The 17,942-nt window shown below is 41.3% G+C and overlaps 1 protein-coding gene across 20 annotated transcripts in view; it reads left to right on the top strand.

The window, feature by feature from the left end:
- The window catches only part of dtna (dystrobrevin alpha), a 267,864-nt gene that overhangs the window by 121,108 nt on the left and 128,814 nt on the right, over positions 1–17,942 (top strand). For 2 of the 20 annotated variants that reach the window (XM_062980387.1, XM_062980388.1), the window contains exon 2: positions 13,544–13,614. The exons of the other annotated variants lie outside the window; for them this stretch is intronic. The gene's annotated coding sequence lies outside the window, so the exon portion shown is untranslated. The remainder of the gene's footprint in view (positions 1–13,543; positions 13,615–17,942) is intronic. 20 annotated transcript variants of the gene reach the window in all.

Raw genomic sequence — 17,942 nt, 5'->3', positions numbered from 1 at the left:
TTGCTATGTACAATGCAGGCACATACATGAGTTTGTGGAAAAGACTTCTAGGCCTGTTCTCATTCTACTTAAATTGCTATTTACCTAGTACAGTTTGTTCCATTGACTATTACTAACTCTCTATAGTAGATAAAGAAATGTTGCCCAAAAAATACAATGATAGGTTTGGCTTAGGGTCACCATAAGCAACATGTGACTAAAAGGCATAAAGCAAAAACAATATTGAGATAGTTTCCGGAAAACAATTACTCTCATATTAAATTCATATGGTTTTGAACACATGCTTGTTTCGGTAGCATGTATATTTCATCATATGGCCAACACAGCTGAGTTGGCTTAAGATACAGAATTTTAAAATCTAAGAAGGGTTGCACTGAGAAGACTATAGAACCTGGCAAATTGTGTCGCCTGCAGTTTAGATGACATTCAAAAGACTTCGGAAAGCAGTGAGCTTCACGCATTTCACCTCCAGAAGTATTAGTGAGTTCAGGAAGTATATAAATTAGATATTCTGGTGGAATTGCAGAAGGATGAAGTGAAGCCAGTGGGTGAGAAGAAGAAAAAAAGTTGATGAATCATTAATGAATATGAACAGATAAAGATAGAGTGGGCCATTCAAAAGGGAAAAGAAACTAATTGTCATGGGTTTGATTCTATCATGCTAAGAAGTGGAGCGGAATAAAGTCTAGAACAATCTAATGAACATAGAAACTTTAGCCAGAGTCTCAGTCTGCAGTTATTGAAAATTCAGTGTTTCTGTTTAAAATGCATAGCACATTTATCTGTCAACAATTAATATAAAATATGTAAGAAAATATTATATTTTAGTTATTTAAAATATTTACAAATACCCACCATTGTAAATGTTCTCAGAGTGGTTTTTACAACAGCGATACAATGAAATATAACAAATGATATCAATTTGTCCTACAACTAGATATGATGTTTGCTAGTAACAAATTGGTCGCTAGTTAGCTGCCTTGCATCCCATTTTGGGGGAAAGTAGGATATATAAGTTAAATAAACAAATATCAAGTTAACTGATTTCAATGGTTCTATTCTAGGTAGGTCTGGCATTAGATTCCATCTGTAATTTGTATGTTTGCTGCTATAGGATAAATGCATCAAGAATTTCTTAAGAGGAACTTCAAATTTCCTGAAGGTATAGATGAAAACCTAGGCCTATGCTATTGATTACTGAGAGTATCACTTTAGATGTTGAAACCATTTTTCATATTCCTTAGAGCTGGGATTGCGAGATGGTACAATGACCTCTTCAGAAAAAGGCTAAATTAAATGGATGCTTTCTGAACATTACTATAATGAAAATAATTTCAAGCAGCTTTTTGATACGTAACATGCATTAACCACTTGAGGAATATGCAGGTTGTCCTTGTTTCTCCATTACCATGGTACATACTTCTCTGCACGACTGTTTCCCCCTTTTTATACTGTTTATTACAAGTGCTTCTATCATGAGAAATGTCAATGACATTGGAAGGAACAAACCTGGTATTTCTGCTAATTCAAGGCTACAGACTCTTCAAGGTACTTAAATAAAGTTTCGTTTAAATCTTATTCGTTTAAATGTTATTCATTTGACTGGCTTCTTAGTGTTCTGACTTTGTTGGAACATAAACCTATGTGCTCTTTCCTCTTCCTCCTCCTCTCTCTTTTATGTACACATTCTATTTCCTTCTATTATTTGCAATAACCACAGTCTGCCATTTTATTTAAGTGGGGTAAAACAAACCAGGATTGCCTTTACTCTGGGACTTGCAAAACCATTTCTTGCCTCTAAGCTATGATTTCAAAAACTAATAGGAAGTTTTGCCATTGATAACCTGACTGATGTACCAGCACACTGTGGTTATCACAAACCATAGAAAGGTGAATCTGCATCTATGGGGAGAAATGGGAACATTCATTTGAGCTGGCAACTTGTTCCTGATCTGTAAAGTATAGCAGGGAGATTTGGAAAGATGAGTCAGATGACCATGAACATTCAGGTCATTATCTAGATTGTTCATATTAGATAAAAACAAAGTTTGTTAAGATTGAAACAGAAGTTAAATTTACAACCTTGCAATTTAATATGGCATTTTTTGTATAATAATGTGGAGAACATTCCAGGCAAATGCTGTTAAGATACCTGTTACTGGAATTATAGTCAGCCCTCAATATTTGAAGGGGTTAGAGATGCAGGAAAGTGGAAATACCATGAATAATATTGGAACATGGCCATACTGCCCAAAAAACACAACAACCCTATGATTCCGGCCATGAAAGCCTTCGACAACACATAAATAATATTGCTAGGCTGCCCCAACATACATGCTACAGACTCTGCTGCAGCAAAAATCTTTTTCAGCATTGTTGTTCTTCTCGAGAAGGAACAGAAGGACAATACTGAAGGAAATTGTTCTAGTAGCACAATAGGTTAGTGTCAGTGATGGCTGTTCCTCTCCATCTCCTTGTCTGCCAACAGCCCCAACCGGTTACTCCTTTGCCACTACAATGCCTTTGCCTTGCTCAAAGTGTAGAGTGGACATTAACTTCTTGGTATGAGTTTTTGAAATGTGGAAAATTGCCCAGACATAACTGCTATATTTCAGTCTTGCTCCTTGTGTAAAATGAATGTGTTAAATGGATACTAGAACATTATATTTATGTGAATGCTAGTTACTAAACTAGTGCACTGGATAGGTCATCCTGGATTAGTTTGCAGTAAATGTATGTGTATTAGGAATAAATTAATGGAAAAAATTCATAGCCTTTCTAATCTTTAGTCCCCAGATATCATTAAATACTTACTACCTCCATCCCCAGCCAGCATGTCTATGAGTGGGAATGATGGCCATGGCAAAATGCACTATTTGAGGACAAAAAGTTGGGCAATTCTAGTTAACGTTTCTTTGTAATAGATAACAGATTAGTACAAAAAAAGTTATCATTTCTTAGTTCATGATTAGGTTGATGTCCAAGAGTGTTTAAATGTATGCTCACAATTACCTGTGCTGCAGGTTTTGATAGTCCATAATAGGATCATCTCTATTTTAGCCTCAAAGTGATTTTTTAATAATTATCATTGAGATCTGCATATAAGAGGAGGGAACATGCTGTCTGGACTTGGAAGGCCAAAACTGAGACAGGCTGAAGTATATGCAGGCAGTCCCCGAGTTACAAACATCTGACTTACAAATGACTCTTAATTAAGAATGGGAGCGAGACAACAGGAAATGAGAGAAACTTACCTGTCAGAAGGGAAATTCACTCCAGAAAGAGTTACCATGGCGAAAAGATATATCCACTGAAGCTTTATCACCAATCCTTGTTTCCACAACAAGCCAATTTCTTTCAACATCTAATTATCGCAGAGATAGAACGTGAGGTGAAATCAGGGGCACAGACAGCAAACAAACACCACAGGGGTGTTAACTCTCAAAGCGCTCTCTCTCTCTCTCTCTCTCTCACACACACACACACACACATATATATATATATATATATATATATATATATATATATATATATATATATATATCTGTGCTACAAAATGTTCTTGTTCCAACCTACATACAAATTCAACTTAAGAACAAACTTGCAGAACCTACCTTGTTTGTAACTTGGAGATTGCTTGTAGCTGTTTCCATGAAGGGGAAAAAACAGGCTAAACTGTTAGTCATGGCTGAGGATTTTTCCCCATATGTATTTGGGGCAGAGATGAAGAATTTGATATGCTTCCAGTGTGGTTGAATATCAGCTCCTATTTGTCACAGCTCCTATTTACCACAAAGTTCAGTGGTGATGGGGATTGCAATCCAACAAAGTCTAGAGGTCCATATCTTATTAGACTTTCTGAGATGTTATGAGATTTGTTCTAAAGTGTAGAATGTAATAACCAGCATTCTAAAGAGTGAGTTACTACTAGCCACGCTGTTCTTTCCCCTGTAGAACATTTCCTATGTGAAAGCAGGAAGAGCTAACAAGATATAACCTCAAACCAACAATAGGAAAAGTGAAGATATATCATAAAAATTAGGAAGATTTCAGTTCCAGGGGAACAGGGAGCCAGTTCTGCTGGCAGGATTTGTAAGCCCTAGAATACAAATGAATAAATATGTTAGGCCTCTGGGCACCAAAATGTGTAGCAGAAGTTACATAAGAGACAAAGCAATATCTCATGTAAAATTTTAGATGTCACGTTGCCACATATCTGTCTACAAGTACTGATCAGTTAACAGTTTAAATGATTAAAAACAAAGGGAGCTAAGAAATTCTAAAGAATCAGCAAATTTGTTTTCTTTTTGGCACCGAATTAAACATTCTTTTTTGTTCAGGTATTTATATTTATATCTACACACGTTCTCCATTTTTATGTTTTACCTTTTTAATTCGTTGATTTCTGTTTTGTTGTTTCCAGTTTGAAAATTTTATGGCGCTAATTTTAAATTGCATATGAGACTTTTCCAGGCTAGAATGTAAACGGAAATGTTTGCACCAGACCCAAAGAAATTATGCTCAGACTCTAGTTTGAGAGACGTAAACCAATTTCAGCATCACAAAAAAAAAAAAAAATCAGTTTCTGAGTAGTTGTTAGAAGGAGCGTGATTTCTGATTTATTTCGTGTAATGAGAAGTTAAATTTGAAAAAAGACTGTCCTAGTTATAATCCTGCTTGTGATAAAAGATAAAAAGCAAAGCAGGAACAGATTTAAAGTTTTTGTTTGGTCTCACAAATATGTCCCTATAAATGCACCAGGTTTTTGAGGTCTTAAAATTATAGATACATCTCCTATGAATTTTAACAATACTCATCATTTTAACCACAAGATTGTTAGATTTTTAGCAGAATGAATGATCAAGGAAGCAAACAAATTTTAAGTTTTAAAGCTTACTTGAAACTGAAATATTGTATTGAGTTAGAATTCAGTTAGAATGTTAATTAATTTCTTTCAGTTAGAATGTTTATTAATACTCTTAATTCAGAGTATCAAAATACTGTATGTTTGCAATTGAAATCAAATCGTAATAGTTTCTAAGGATATTTCTAAGGATATTCTAAGAATATTAAATGGGAAATTATTTGGTTTATATTCACATTCACCCCTTGCAGTGTAAAAGGTTGAATGGAAAAATTGCTTATCAGTATTGCTCCTTTGCACTCTCCTTATGTCTACCTTTTGTAGGACCCATGGCATAGTTAGATTTTATACTTCAATGAGCAGAAACCATCTCTGTTTATATGGCTGCTCCCACATCCATTTGAACAGAAAGCATAGAAATGTGTTACCCCAATGCTGAAAGCTAAGAAGCAGAATTTTCCCAGTCCTGTGAACATAATGGAAGGGTATTTTATAGGCCCAAGGGATAGAGAGTACAACTTAATCCAGATCAAAGATATCCATGTGTGGCTTTCACCAGACTCTTCATTGTACAGCTATAAAGTGATTTGGTTGCCAGAGAAAAGCAGGGTTACAGTTGAATGTTAAGAAAAGACAATTGAAATAGTTCAATATTGTCCATACCTCTGGTCAGTCATTAGAAACTGTAGTCAAGAGTAATTAAAACGGAACCCATCCATCTACACTGATCGTGCGGCAGCTAATGTGGTGTAGTGATTTGAGCATTGGGCTACTACTACAACTCTAACACTGTCTTCAGAATTCAGCACAATTAGATCACATTTATTAAAATGAGTAACCCAAATGACTACATCAATGCCATTCAGTTAATTTCCTCTCTTTGTAAAACAGCCTATTATTTCCAGTCCTATATTATAAGACATGACTAAAGATATAGAAAAATGAACTGACATAATGATGCATGAAATCTCCCTGAAGTGTCTGTGCCACAACTGTTGTAGGAGCCAAACTGTGATCTGTTATTTTACAAGAAATTTCAGCTAAAATTTTCAAGAATGTACAATAATCAAAGTCATATACATCCTTATATTTGTTCATGTCTTGCTCTTCCATTTACTGCATGGGTTTTGTCAAGACCCAGGCTGCAGAGCACCAATAACCATACACAGAGGCCAGAATCTATCTAATATCTTTATTGAAGGAATATATAAAGTTAATAAAAACAAGTGTAGAAAATAGTCCAGAATTAGACCTTTCAGGAAAGGTCAGAATTAGTCCAAAAAAGCAATGTCCAATAAGAAATATTAAGGTCCAAAGTTGTAATCCAATAACCGAAACACTCACTTTGCCAAGCAAAGTGAGGGGAGATGACAAGGTCCTTTAGTCCATGAAACTTGAGCGAGGCTAGGAATAAACTTGATACTTGAAACAAGGCTTGAACGTGGAACAAGGTAACTAAGAACAAGAACAAGGTCCGTGGAATAACTTGATAAAATCCGTGGAACAAGGCAAGGATTGATCCTGGGAAACAAGGCAAAGTCCGTAGATAAACAAAGGCTGGGAAGCAAGGCGAAGGCTGGATAGCTAGGCAAGGCTTGAGCAGGAGCGAGGCTTGAATCGGAGCGCGCTGTCCAGACACAACTCGCTCCGTAGGCTGACGAATTGACTCCGCGAAGTTACTACGCGGGTAAAACATCTATATAGAGTCTAACTTTCCCACCGAAGCAGTTCTCTGGGAAACAGAAACGAAAGCTAAACTCTGACCAGATGTTAAACTCCTTAAAGATTCTCACGAGAAGCAGTCTTAATTGGCTACATTCTTAGCTGCAATCCTCGCACTCCTGCGCGAAGCTGAATCCAAACTTCTCTGTTGTTTACAAAACTCCCGGCGCAAGAACACGGGAGAAGTAGGCTCTGGGCTTGTTTGACATACTTCTGGGAGACAACTTTCTTGCAGGTGCAAGGTTCCCAGATCTGCCTGGGAAAGATCTGGCTGAGAGGAATCCAGTTCAGACTGGGAAGGTAAAAAACCCAAGTTTTCATCTTCATCAGGAATTACAATGTCCTGAGCAGGACTACAAGGCCCATGGGTCATCACACTATCCCCCTCCTCAAGGCCCCTCCCAAACTGGGGCCCTCTCCCCGAGGCGCGAGGTCGCGGCTTGGCGGGATAGGTCTGATGAAAGCGACGGGTTAGATCAGGAGCGTGAACTGTGGAGGCGTCTTCCCAAGAGCGCTCCTCAGGGCCAAAACCTACCCAGTCAATGAGATATTGCAGGCGGCGGCGGTGAAAGCGAGAATCCAAAATGTCCTCAACCTCGAACTCCTCCTCCCCATTCATCAAAACAGGAGGGGGGGCCGGTTGGTCTGTATCAGGACGCACACCTTCCGTCGGAAGGAGCAGGGAACGGTGAAACACTGGGTGAATGCGCATTGAACGCGGAAGTTGGAGTTTGAAAGTCACGGGGTTTAATTGCGCCACCACTGGATAGGGACCAATGAAACGGGCATCTAACTTCCGGCAAGGGCGGTGGGAGGGCAGAAAGCGAGTGGACAGGAAAACCCGATCTCCTACCTTGATTTCGGGGCCCGGCTGGCGATGTTTGTCAGCGTGGCGTTTATAGTCCTCCTTGGCTTGGTCCAGTTGCTGGAGCAAAAGTTGTTGCACCGCTGTGAGTTCCTGCAGCCAATCCTCTGCTGCGGGAACCTCTGAAGTTTCAATGACAGGGGGGAAGAAACGTGGATGGAAGCCGTAGTTTGCAAAGAACGGCGTTTCTTTTGTAGAAGCTTGAACTCCATTGTTGTAGGCAAACTCAGACAGTGGTAACAGAGAAGCCCAATTGTCCTGTTGATAGTTTACATAACAGCGAAGATACTGCTCCAAAGTGGCATTGGTGCGCTCCGTTTGCCCATCTGTTTGGGGATGATGAGCTGAAGATAAGCGAGAGTCTATGCCCAATAGTTTTTGTAGTGCCTTCCAAAAACGAGAGGTGAATTGAGATCCACGGTCTGTGACTAAACTCTTGGGCAATCCATGTAGTCTGAAAACATGTTGAAGAAATAGATCCGCAGTTTCCTTGGCCGTGGGGAGGCCTTCGCAGGGAATGAAATGGGCTAACTTGGTGAATAGGTCCACCACCACTAAGATCGTGGTGAATCCACAGGAAGGTGGTAGGTCAGTGATGAAATCCGCGGAAATTATTTCCCATGGGCGAGATGGGGTAGGAAGGGGGTGTAAAAGTCCTGAGGGCTTCTCCCTTCGTATCTTGGAGCGCTGGCATACTGGGCAGGTGTTGACATATTTTTCCACATCCTTGCGGATCTTGGGCCACCAAAAATCCCTTAGGATCAAATGCATAGTTTTAAATAGTCCGAAGTGTCCTGCTGGTTTGCAGTCATGACACAGACGAAGCGCTTTTTCCCTGCCCGGTCCGGGTGGGATATAAACATGATTTCTATAGCAGAGCAGCCCATCTTTAAGCGAAAAGGGGAAATGCAGACCTTGGCGAAGTTGGTCCTGCGCCCAGGCATCTGCTTGCTGACTAGCCCTGATTTCTTGAGCACAGATGGGTCCTGGAGTAGGGGAAGTTGAACCAATGGGAATGGATTTGGTGTTCCCCACCGTGAGCGTGGCAAAGTTCTCAGGTTGTAGCAGTTGGGATTCAAAGGTCTCCTTGCGTCCTGCAGCGTATTCCGGTTTACGTGACAGGGCGTCTGCTTGCTTGGTTTGGGCTGGGGTCACATAATGGATCTGAAAGTTGAAACGTTCAAAGAATAAAGCCCAACGTTGCTGCCTCTGATTTAGTTTGCGGGCAGTTCTTAGATGTTCTAGATTACGATGATCAGTGTGGACTTCAATGGGAAATTTGGCCCCTTCTAGCCAATGTCTCCAAGTTTCAAAGGCTGCCTTTATGGCCAGTAGTTCTTTTTCCCAAATGGTGTAATTCCTCTCTGGTGTGGTTAGTTGACGAGAATAAAAGGCACAGGGGTGGAGGTGATCTCCCACCGGTTGTAAGAGTACAGCCCCAATTGCCACATCAGAGGCGTCCGCTTGCACCACAAAAGGGGTTCCAGGATTTGGGTGCTGTAGAATTGGTTGGGAGGTGAATAGTTTCTTTAGTTGCTGGAACCCTTTCTCTGCTTGATCAGTCCAGCGGAAAGGCTGCTTTCCACGGATGCAGCTAGTGATGGGGTCGGACCAGCGGGCAAAATCTGGAATGAACTTGCGGTAGTAGTTCGCGAACCCCAAGAAACGCTGCACCTCTTTCTTGTTAGTTGGCGCCCGCCATTCCAATACTGCTGAAACTTTGGCTGGATCCATGGAAAGCCCTAGAGGCGAGATGCGGTAACCAAGGAAATCTACCTCTTGTAGATCAAAAGCGCATTTTTCCAGCTTGGCATAAAGTCCATGATCCCGCAATCGTTGTAACACCATTTTGACGTGGTTCTCATGTTCTGATTGTGATCTGGAAAACACCAAAAAATCGTCCAGGTAGATTATCAAGAACCTGTCTAGATAGTCCTGAAAAATGTCATTGACAAAATGCTGGAACGTTGCGGGGGCTCCGCATAAACCGAAATTCATAACTCGGGACTCAAATAATCCGAATTTGGTCTGGAAGGCGGTCTTCCACTCGTCCCCTTCCCTGATGCGAACTAAGTTGTAAGCCCCCCGAAGATCCAGCTTGGTGTAAACCTTGGCTCCTCGAAGCCGATCCAGTAGATCCGAGATTAAGGGCAGGGGATAGCTGTTCCGCTTGGTGATATTGTTCAATGCTCTGTAGTCCACCACCAAGCGTAGTTCCCCTGACTTCTTCTTCACAAACATCACTGGGGAGGCGGCTGGGGATTGAGAGGGTCTGATGAATCCCTTGCGAAGGTTTGTCTCTAGGAATTCCCTGAGAGCTTCTTGCTCTGGTTCGGTCAGGGAGTAGAGATGCCCTCGCGGGATCGGGGCCCCCTCCACCAAGTCAATGGCACAGTCATAAGGTCTATGTGGGGGTAATTTTTCGGCTTCTTTCTCATTGAATACATCCCAATACTCGGAGTACTTCTTTGGCAAGGTGATGATGGGCTCGGTGTCTGTGGCATGGCATACCTTGGCTACGAGGCAATGGTTTTGGCAGTACGGTGAAGCAAACTGCAGTTCTCTGTTGGACCAGGAAATGTTAGGGTCGTGGAGAGTCAGCCATGGAATTCCCAAAATCACAGGGAAATGGGGGACCTCGGTAACAAAGAAGGAAATCTCTTCCATATGTTCCCTTATCCACATCCTGGTGGGTTCCGACCACTGACTTACGGGGCCCGTCTTGAGGGGACGGCCGTCTATGGCTTGCACCACACGGGCATTCTTGAAATCATGATATTGTAATCCCAGAGAGTCGGCATACTCTCTATCGATGAAATTGTTGGTAGCTCCAGAGTCTATCATGGCGTGGATCATGACGGGTCCCCTTTTTGCTGACCATAATGTGACCACGAGAAGGAACAGGACCCCGGTTGGCGGCTCTTGGATGGATTTTTTGACCGGGTTGGCGAGCCTCTCTACACCCGGTCGTTGGCTTCCCCCGCCGGCTGTGTGCCAGTCGGCTCAGACGCCTTCGTCTCCGTGGAGGACGCCGCCGCAAGACGGGCGGCAGGCTTCCCTTTGGCTGGGCACTCTCTGGCGAAGTGGCCCCCGTTCCCGCAGTACCAGCAGAGGTTTAAGCGTTGACGACGGGCCTTCTCGGCGGCATCTAGTCTGGGACGCACATTGCCCAACTGCATCGGCACCTCCTCGCCTCCTCTGGGGTATGGGGTTGGCGGTGGGGGTCTCCACACCGGACGTGGCTGAACGCTGGCGGGAGCGGGGGGTTTTGCCCCGGCTCTACTGCCCTGGCCTCGAACCCACTGTTTTCTGTTGGCAATCATGACTTCAGCCCGTAAACATTGATCAATGAGTGCCTCGAGGGTCTGGGGAGGATCCACCTTGGAGATTTCTTCCAGCATTTCAATGTTGAGACCCTCCCGGAATTGTCCCCTGAGGGCTACATCGTTCCAGCCGGTGTTGTGGGCCAGCACTCGGAACTCGGCTATATACTGAGACATAGGTCTGTCTCCTTGGAAAAGGCGACGGAGTTTGTGACCGGCTGCCTCCAAATTGTCCTCGATTCCCCAAGTCTCCTTGAGGTGGTCCAAGAAGTGTTGCGCTGATCTTAGGTGTGGAGAGGCTTGGTCGAACAGTGCCGTCGCCCAGCTGGCCGCTGGCCCGTCTAGAAGACTGTAAACCCATGCCACTTTGATGTCTTCTTGGGGAAACTCGGCAGCACGGGCCTCCAGATAAGCTTGACATTGGCGACGGAAGACATGAACCTTAGAAGCTTCTCCAGTAAACTTGGTTGGCAACGCCATGGCCGGAAGACGAACTCCGCGTTCCTTCAAACCCCTTATTTCTCCATCCTGTGCATTGAGCTTATCGCGGATTCGGTCCACCTCTTCCTTGTCGATGGTGTAGGTAATCGGCTGGCCGCTCGGCCCAGGTACGACTCCGGTAGACATTCTGGCCGAGGTTAATTGGTGCTTAGGGTGGCGGAGTCAAACTGTCAAGACCCAGGCTGCAGAGCACCAATAACCATACACAGAGGCCAGAATCTATCTAATATCTTTATTGAAGGAATATATAAAGTTAATAAAAACAAGTGTAGAAAATAGTCCAGAATTAGACCTTTCAGGAAAGGTCAGAATTAGTCCAAAAAAGCAATGTCCAATAAGAAATATTAAGGTCCAAAGTTGTAATCCAATAACCGAAACACTCACTTTGCCAAGCAAAGTGAGGGGAGATGACAAGGTCCTTTAGTCCATGAAACTTGAGCGAGGCTAGGAATAAACTTGATACTTGAAACAAGGCTTGAACGTGGAACAAGGTAACTAAGAACAAGAACAAGGTCCGTGGAATAACTTGATAAAATCCGTGGAACAAGGCAAGGATTGATCCTGGGAAACAAGGCAAAGTCCGTAGATAAACAAAGGCTGGGAAGCAAGGCGAAGGCTGGATAGCTAGGCAAGGCTTGAGCAGGAGCGAGGCTTGAATCGGAGCGCGCTGTCCAGACACAACTCGCTCCGTAGGCTGACAAATTGACTCCGCGAAGTTACTACGCGGGTAAAACATCTATATAGAGTCTAACTTTCCCACCGAAGCAGTTCTCTGGGAAACAGAAACGAAAGCTAAACTCTGACCAGATGTTAAACTCCTTAAAGATTCTCACGAGAAGCAGTCTTAATTGGCTACATTCTTAGCTGCAATCCTCGCACTCCTGCGCGAAGCTGAATCCAAACTTCTCTGTTGTTTACAAAACTCCCGGCGCAAGAACACGGGAGAAGTAGGCTCTGGGCTTGTTTGACATACTTCTGGGAGACAACTTTCTTGCAGGTGCAAGGTTCCCAGATCTGCCTGGGAAAGATCTGGCTGAGAGGAATCCAGTTCAGACTGGGAAGGTAAAAAACCCAAGTTTTCATCTTCATCAGGAATTACAATGTCCTGAGCAGGACTACAAGGCCCATGGGTCATCACAGGTTTGAGTCTTCAGTACTGTGAGATGAGTTTATACGGACATTTTTTTTTCAGTGCCTCATTTTTGGTTTTTCAGAAGCCTGTTGACTTTAAAATATACAATATTCCAAACTTTTTAATGTTAACATTGTTAAAGAATGAAATATAAAATAACAAGCATTTGAAAGCAGCCTAAAAAATGAAATCTCATGTCAACAAAGCCATGATATATGGAAGCATTAAACAAGCTAGACACTAGATGTCACTATTACAGGGGTTAGTAGACCTGTTGTGCGTAACTGCATGAACAAAACTTTCTCTTTTGCCTCCAACTCTTTCTTCACACATAAACAAGCACATAATTTATTATTATTATTATTATTATTACTACTACTACTACTACTACTACTACTACAGCATAGTTTGATATAAAAACTAAACTTCATGGTGGATGTGAGAACTGGCAGTTGTGGAAATCACCTTTTTATATATACTTATGCTCCCTTGAACCATTTGTTTGTGAGGGGTCATTACAAACTGAAAACATTTTTAGCAACATTTTATATAAAACATTTCAAATAAGTAATCACATAGACCATATAATATAAAAGATGTCTTATTTTCCAGTTTAAAAGGAGGGGTAGAATATATATTGTAGTTACTTTCAGAATATAAAGTATGTGCATATAAAATTTTATAGAAGTGTCACATTTCAGTTGACAGATTGCAATTGTAGCTTTAAACAATATATCAGGAAGCAATAATAAAAGTTTTTAAAAGGCTGTCATCACAGCAAATACAAATATGTTTCTACATTTCAAATGGAATACAAGGTACAAATAAAACTAAAAATGTACTGGTTAGTTATTTAGATTATAAATGAACATGGAAAACAGTTACATCTTGGCAAATTTCATAAGAGAGTATCAGAACTACATGTAGGCTGTGTATGACAAAGAAGCAGAACACCATGTACACACACTCACATCCTTTTTGTGATTCCCTTTTCCCTGTAAAATCCTCTGAAGGATGTTGGGAGATGTAATAGACTTTTGTAAGACAAGCAGTTACTCTATTCATGCAGAAGCACCTTACAAGGATGGCCCTACTTTGGCAGTCATTGGATCTTTTCTCATGCCTTTATTGTTCAGATGACATGCTTCAAGAAGATACACTTGGCTGATTTCATGGAACACAACAGAACATAGAGGCCATTTCTGATGTAAGTATCCAGTACTACACTTTAAACATGGGAGATAGATAGATAGATATTTGCTGTGCAAACAAGGCAGCATGCAAAAAAAAAAAATCACCAAATTTCTTAGCACCCTGAAACCAGAGAGTCAGTTAATCAAATGAACCAAATATCTTCTTCTATGCTTATGAGCCTCATCTAATTCAGGAAAGCTATTCCTTAGTGCTTCACTCCATCTGTCAGGATGCAAAAAGATCAGCATTTTCCAAACTGACCTTTTAACATCCGACCAGAGCAAAGGGGGGAAAAGAACCGGATAAGGAAGACCATTTGGTTGGGAAGACTGATTTATGATCTGCTCTGGTTTTCAAACGTGGGAGAGGACAGTTGAAGGGGGGTTTGAATGGGGAAGAAGAGACGTGAGGGGGGGGAGGGAAGAAACAACTTGATATACTGGGGAAATAGCGGAAGAGGGGCAGTATAAGCTTTGCGGTCATCTTGGCAAGGCGGATTCAATAAAGTTTCCATAGCACCAGCTGTGTGAGCCTACATTTGTGTCCTACACCTTCCACGAACTGACACCATCCTCATGTAGCACTTGAGAATGAATGACAGTGCAGCTAAGGAAGTACCTCATGAGGCTGAAAGGCTTTGGGTGACAACAAGCTCAATTGCCCAGTTAAAGTCAGTTGGATTATTCAGTTGCTTGAGCTTCATCTAATTACCCAGTACTTTGACTGGGAAGAAGTTGAGCCACTAACTGTGGATTTGGCTCCCCCACTCTATTCCATCTTCCTTCCATCTTCTTGATGGAATTTGGCTCATGAGAATTTCATGGATCAAATGTGCTTCTTTAGGTTTCTTATATTAATGTTTTTTCACAACTTGGGGAGACAAACATATATGTGATGGATTCCCCTTTCCTGGTTATCCCACAGTTCTATTCCCCTGGATTTCTTTCACTCACCTTGCCCCCTCAAGATCCCTCCCTGAATTGCATGCCTGGGCCCCAGTGTTATTCCAATATGAACCAGTTAATGTATTATTTAATGGGTTAATTGTTAGTTATACTTACGACACTCTGCCAAAACTTAAGAGCAATAAACAGACACTGTTGTAAGAAAAGGCCAGGCCATAGAAGTTTATTAATACACAGTGTGATCACACATTAACCCTTGAACTATTTATTCAGTCACACTTCCCCAAATTCCTATTCAGTTCTTCTCACAGATAACTGTCTTATCTCTGTAACTTTCCCCCATCAGTAGGCCATATTTCTTTTCTGCTGCTGTTTCCTGCAATTTCTCCCCTGTCTCTGTCAGGCTTTTAGCAGAGGCTTTCAAACAACACCTCTAGTAAAAGTTAATTAATTTGGAATAACTGTGGCTAAATACCCCTGAAAGACCAGGTCTAATGGGATATTGGACCTGTGGAGACTGACCCCCAGGTAGCCATGGGACTACCCTGAGGTCAGTCCACACAGCCATCTCGCATTTTTGGGCTTCTGGAGCCCAGAGGTGCAAGATGGCACCCATCCCCCTGCCCCCAAGCCACCCCAAACTAGACTTAAAATTTTAAAAAACTTACTGGCCCCCAAAATCACTCCTGACCCCCCTTCTGTCACATCATTTCTATATACCAGGATTACTGCTGGAGCAGCTTAATGGTGGCCCGGTAAGTTTTTTAAAAGTTAAAGCTAGTTTGGAGGGGCTTCTGTCTCCCAGTAATTATTGGGAGAGCACCTAGACACCCCTCCAGGAAAACTCGAGTTTTTTTAGGGGGTGGATGCAAATCCATGCCAAAGCCAATTTCTTAAACCCTCTTTGGCGTGGATTTGGGTGCTGTCTGAAAATGTCCTCAGTTTTTTATTCCTTCTCCACTATAGACTTCTCATCACAACATTGCCTGAGCTGTGACTGACCCACTAACTAGGCTTGCCTATTTCCTCCCTTCACACCATGTGTCTAGAAAATTATATGCACTGATAATGAGAATAAACATTATTAAAATATTGAGCTTGATCTGGGAAGATTTGGCTTTAAATTGCTACTTAGCTGTTAAGTTGACTGGAGTGGTACTAGCTTTCAAGAATGATATGCCTCACAGTCTTGTTGTGAGACTACAATAGAATATATCTATGTGCAGTACTCTAAGGTCATAGAGGGTTATAGAATTAATGGGGTAAAAAAAATGCAATGTACAGCCTAGGTAGCATGGGTGAATTTATGTGTTCCTGTTTCATGTCACTTCTTTGTGTTTAGTCCTGCCGGTTCTACTCTATTTTTGCATTAACTTGAGGTTTAAAATGAATCTAAATTCACAATTTGAATACGTATGAAGACATGTGTTTCTAAACATATCTCCTTCAAAATGCATGTTCCTAAATGTATTTTCTCTCAAAATCTATAATTTTAAAGGCATTTTGAAGTGGGATTTAGAAAGTACAAAAGCCAGCAAATAACTTAGTTGTGACCCTCACTTCAGCCTTGTAATTTCTTTTCAGTTAATTTAGTATAGGAATTCACAAAGAATGAATTCCCCAAGTAGCTCTAAAACTAACATAAAGTGCTTTGAAAACAGTGATTCAGGTTGAGTATTCCATATCCAAAATGCTCAGGACCAGAAATGCTCTGTATTTTGGATGTTTTATCAGATTTTGAAATGTTTGCATATTCACAGTGAGATCTTGGAGATGGGATCCAAGTCTAAACACAAAATGTGTGTGTGTTTTATAGACTCCCTATACTTCGTAGGTAATTTTATATACAATATTTTTAATAATTGTGTGCATAAAATAACATTTATCTTCATTGAACTATCAGGAGCAAATATCTCACTTTCTCAGCCAATTTATATTTTTGAATATTGGAGTATTTCAGATTTCTGGATAAGTGATACTCAACATGTGTTAGCTTCACTAAGATAATGCTAATGGATGTGCCAAACAGTGCTGGTCTCATTGTTGCCCTTTTAGGCCATGGTGCTTCTTATTGCCTAGTGTAAATGTTTTTAATGAATGGCATTTATTTTTGTGCTTTTTGTATCACGTAAAGTGTTTTAAGTTACTCTTCTGGTAAGGAAAATTGAAACATAGATTTCTACCTACCAAGTAAATGCATCATTTTCTTCTCTCCTTTCAAAACTTTATTTTTCTTTAACATAAAGTACACATCTTTAATGTAGTTTTGAAAATAGTTTCCTTCGATGGTTACATCCTCATCTTGAAATCATAGAATATGGTGATTTCTTTGTATGTGTGTTGTCGTACAAAGCAACCCTCCACTTACTTGTCATGAAAATGAGACATGTCACTGTAGATTGTCCTCTTCCTAAGCTGCAGATGATATACATGAGAACAGTAAAGCTTCAAAAACCTGTTCCAAGCAATTAATCAAGAGTAGCCTGGTTAAGAGTTCACAGTTGTTCCTAGCACTGTAATACAAGCTGCTATTCTTGGCTGTTAGGAAATCTTTGCCATTGCTGAAAATAAAATACTGCAGATGAGTTAACTCTTGATTTTTCTGCTTGAAAGCACTTTCAAAAGACCATTGTTTCATACTAAAGAAATGTAAAGTTTTTCCCACTCCCAAACTGGCTGTTTTTAGCATGCAACTCAACACCAAATATGCATCTGGAAAAAAATTGCAATTTGAAAAGTGTGCATTCAGAGAGGAAAAGAATTTGGGAACAGAAAGGTTGTTCATCTGTGTTTATTAAGAACCATAAAAAAGACAGTTTTAAGAACAGCAGGTGACACAAATCATTTAAAGATAGAATGCACTCATATTCCTTACTTTAAAAGTTGTCCTAAGTATATTAAAATAACTTTTTGTATATCCAGTGTGGTTATATGTAATTGTCAGTAGTCTGAGACTCTGAACAGCAGGCTTCCAATCCCTACTGAGCTGTGGAAACCCACAGGGTAACTTTAGGCAAGTCATACCAGCCGGGCTGTGGCGCAGCCGGGCTGTGGTGCAGGCTGGTGAGCAGCCAGCCAGCTGCAGCCAGCTGCAACAAATCTGACCAAGAGGTCATGAGTTTGAGGCCAACTCGGAGCCTATGTTTGTCTTGTCTTTGTTCTATGTTAAAGGCATTGAATGTTTGCCTTATATGTGTAATGTGATCCGCCCTGAGTCCCCTTTGGGGTGAGAAGGGCAGAATAGAAATACTGTAAATAAATAAATAAATAATAAATAATACTGCCTCTGACTACACAACAAATTTTAAGCATCCTAGGATGCTTCTGTCCCAGTTGAGCAATGGAGCCTCACTTCTGGTGGGACTCCGTTGCTCAACTGAGGTGGCAGCATCCTAGGATACTGCACCAGCAACATGGTGGCCTCCTCGTGTTCCAT

This window comes from Anolis carolinensis, chromosome 4, assembly GCF_035594765.1.
Source record: "Anolis carolinensis isolate JA03-04 chromosome 4, rAnoCar3.1.pri, whole genome shotgun sequence".
In the NCBI taxonomy this organism is placed as follows: Eukaryota; Metazoa; Chordata; class Lepidosauria; order Squamata; family Dactyloidae; genus Anolis; species Anolis carolinensis.
The sequence above is the reverse complement of the archived record's forward strand: the minus strand, read 5'-3'. Positions and strand labels throughout refer to the sequence as shown.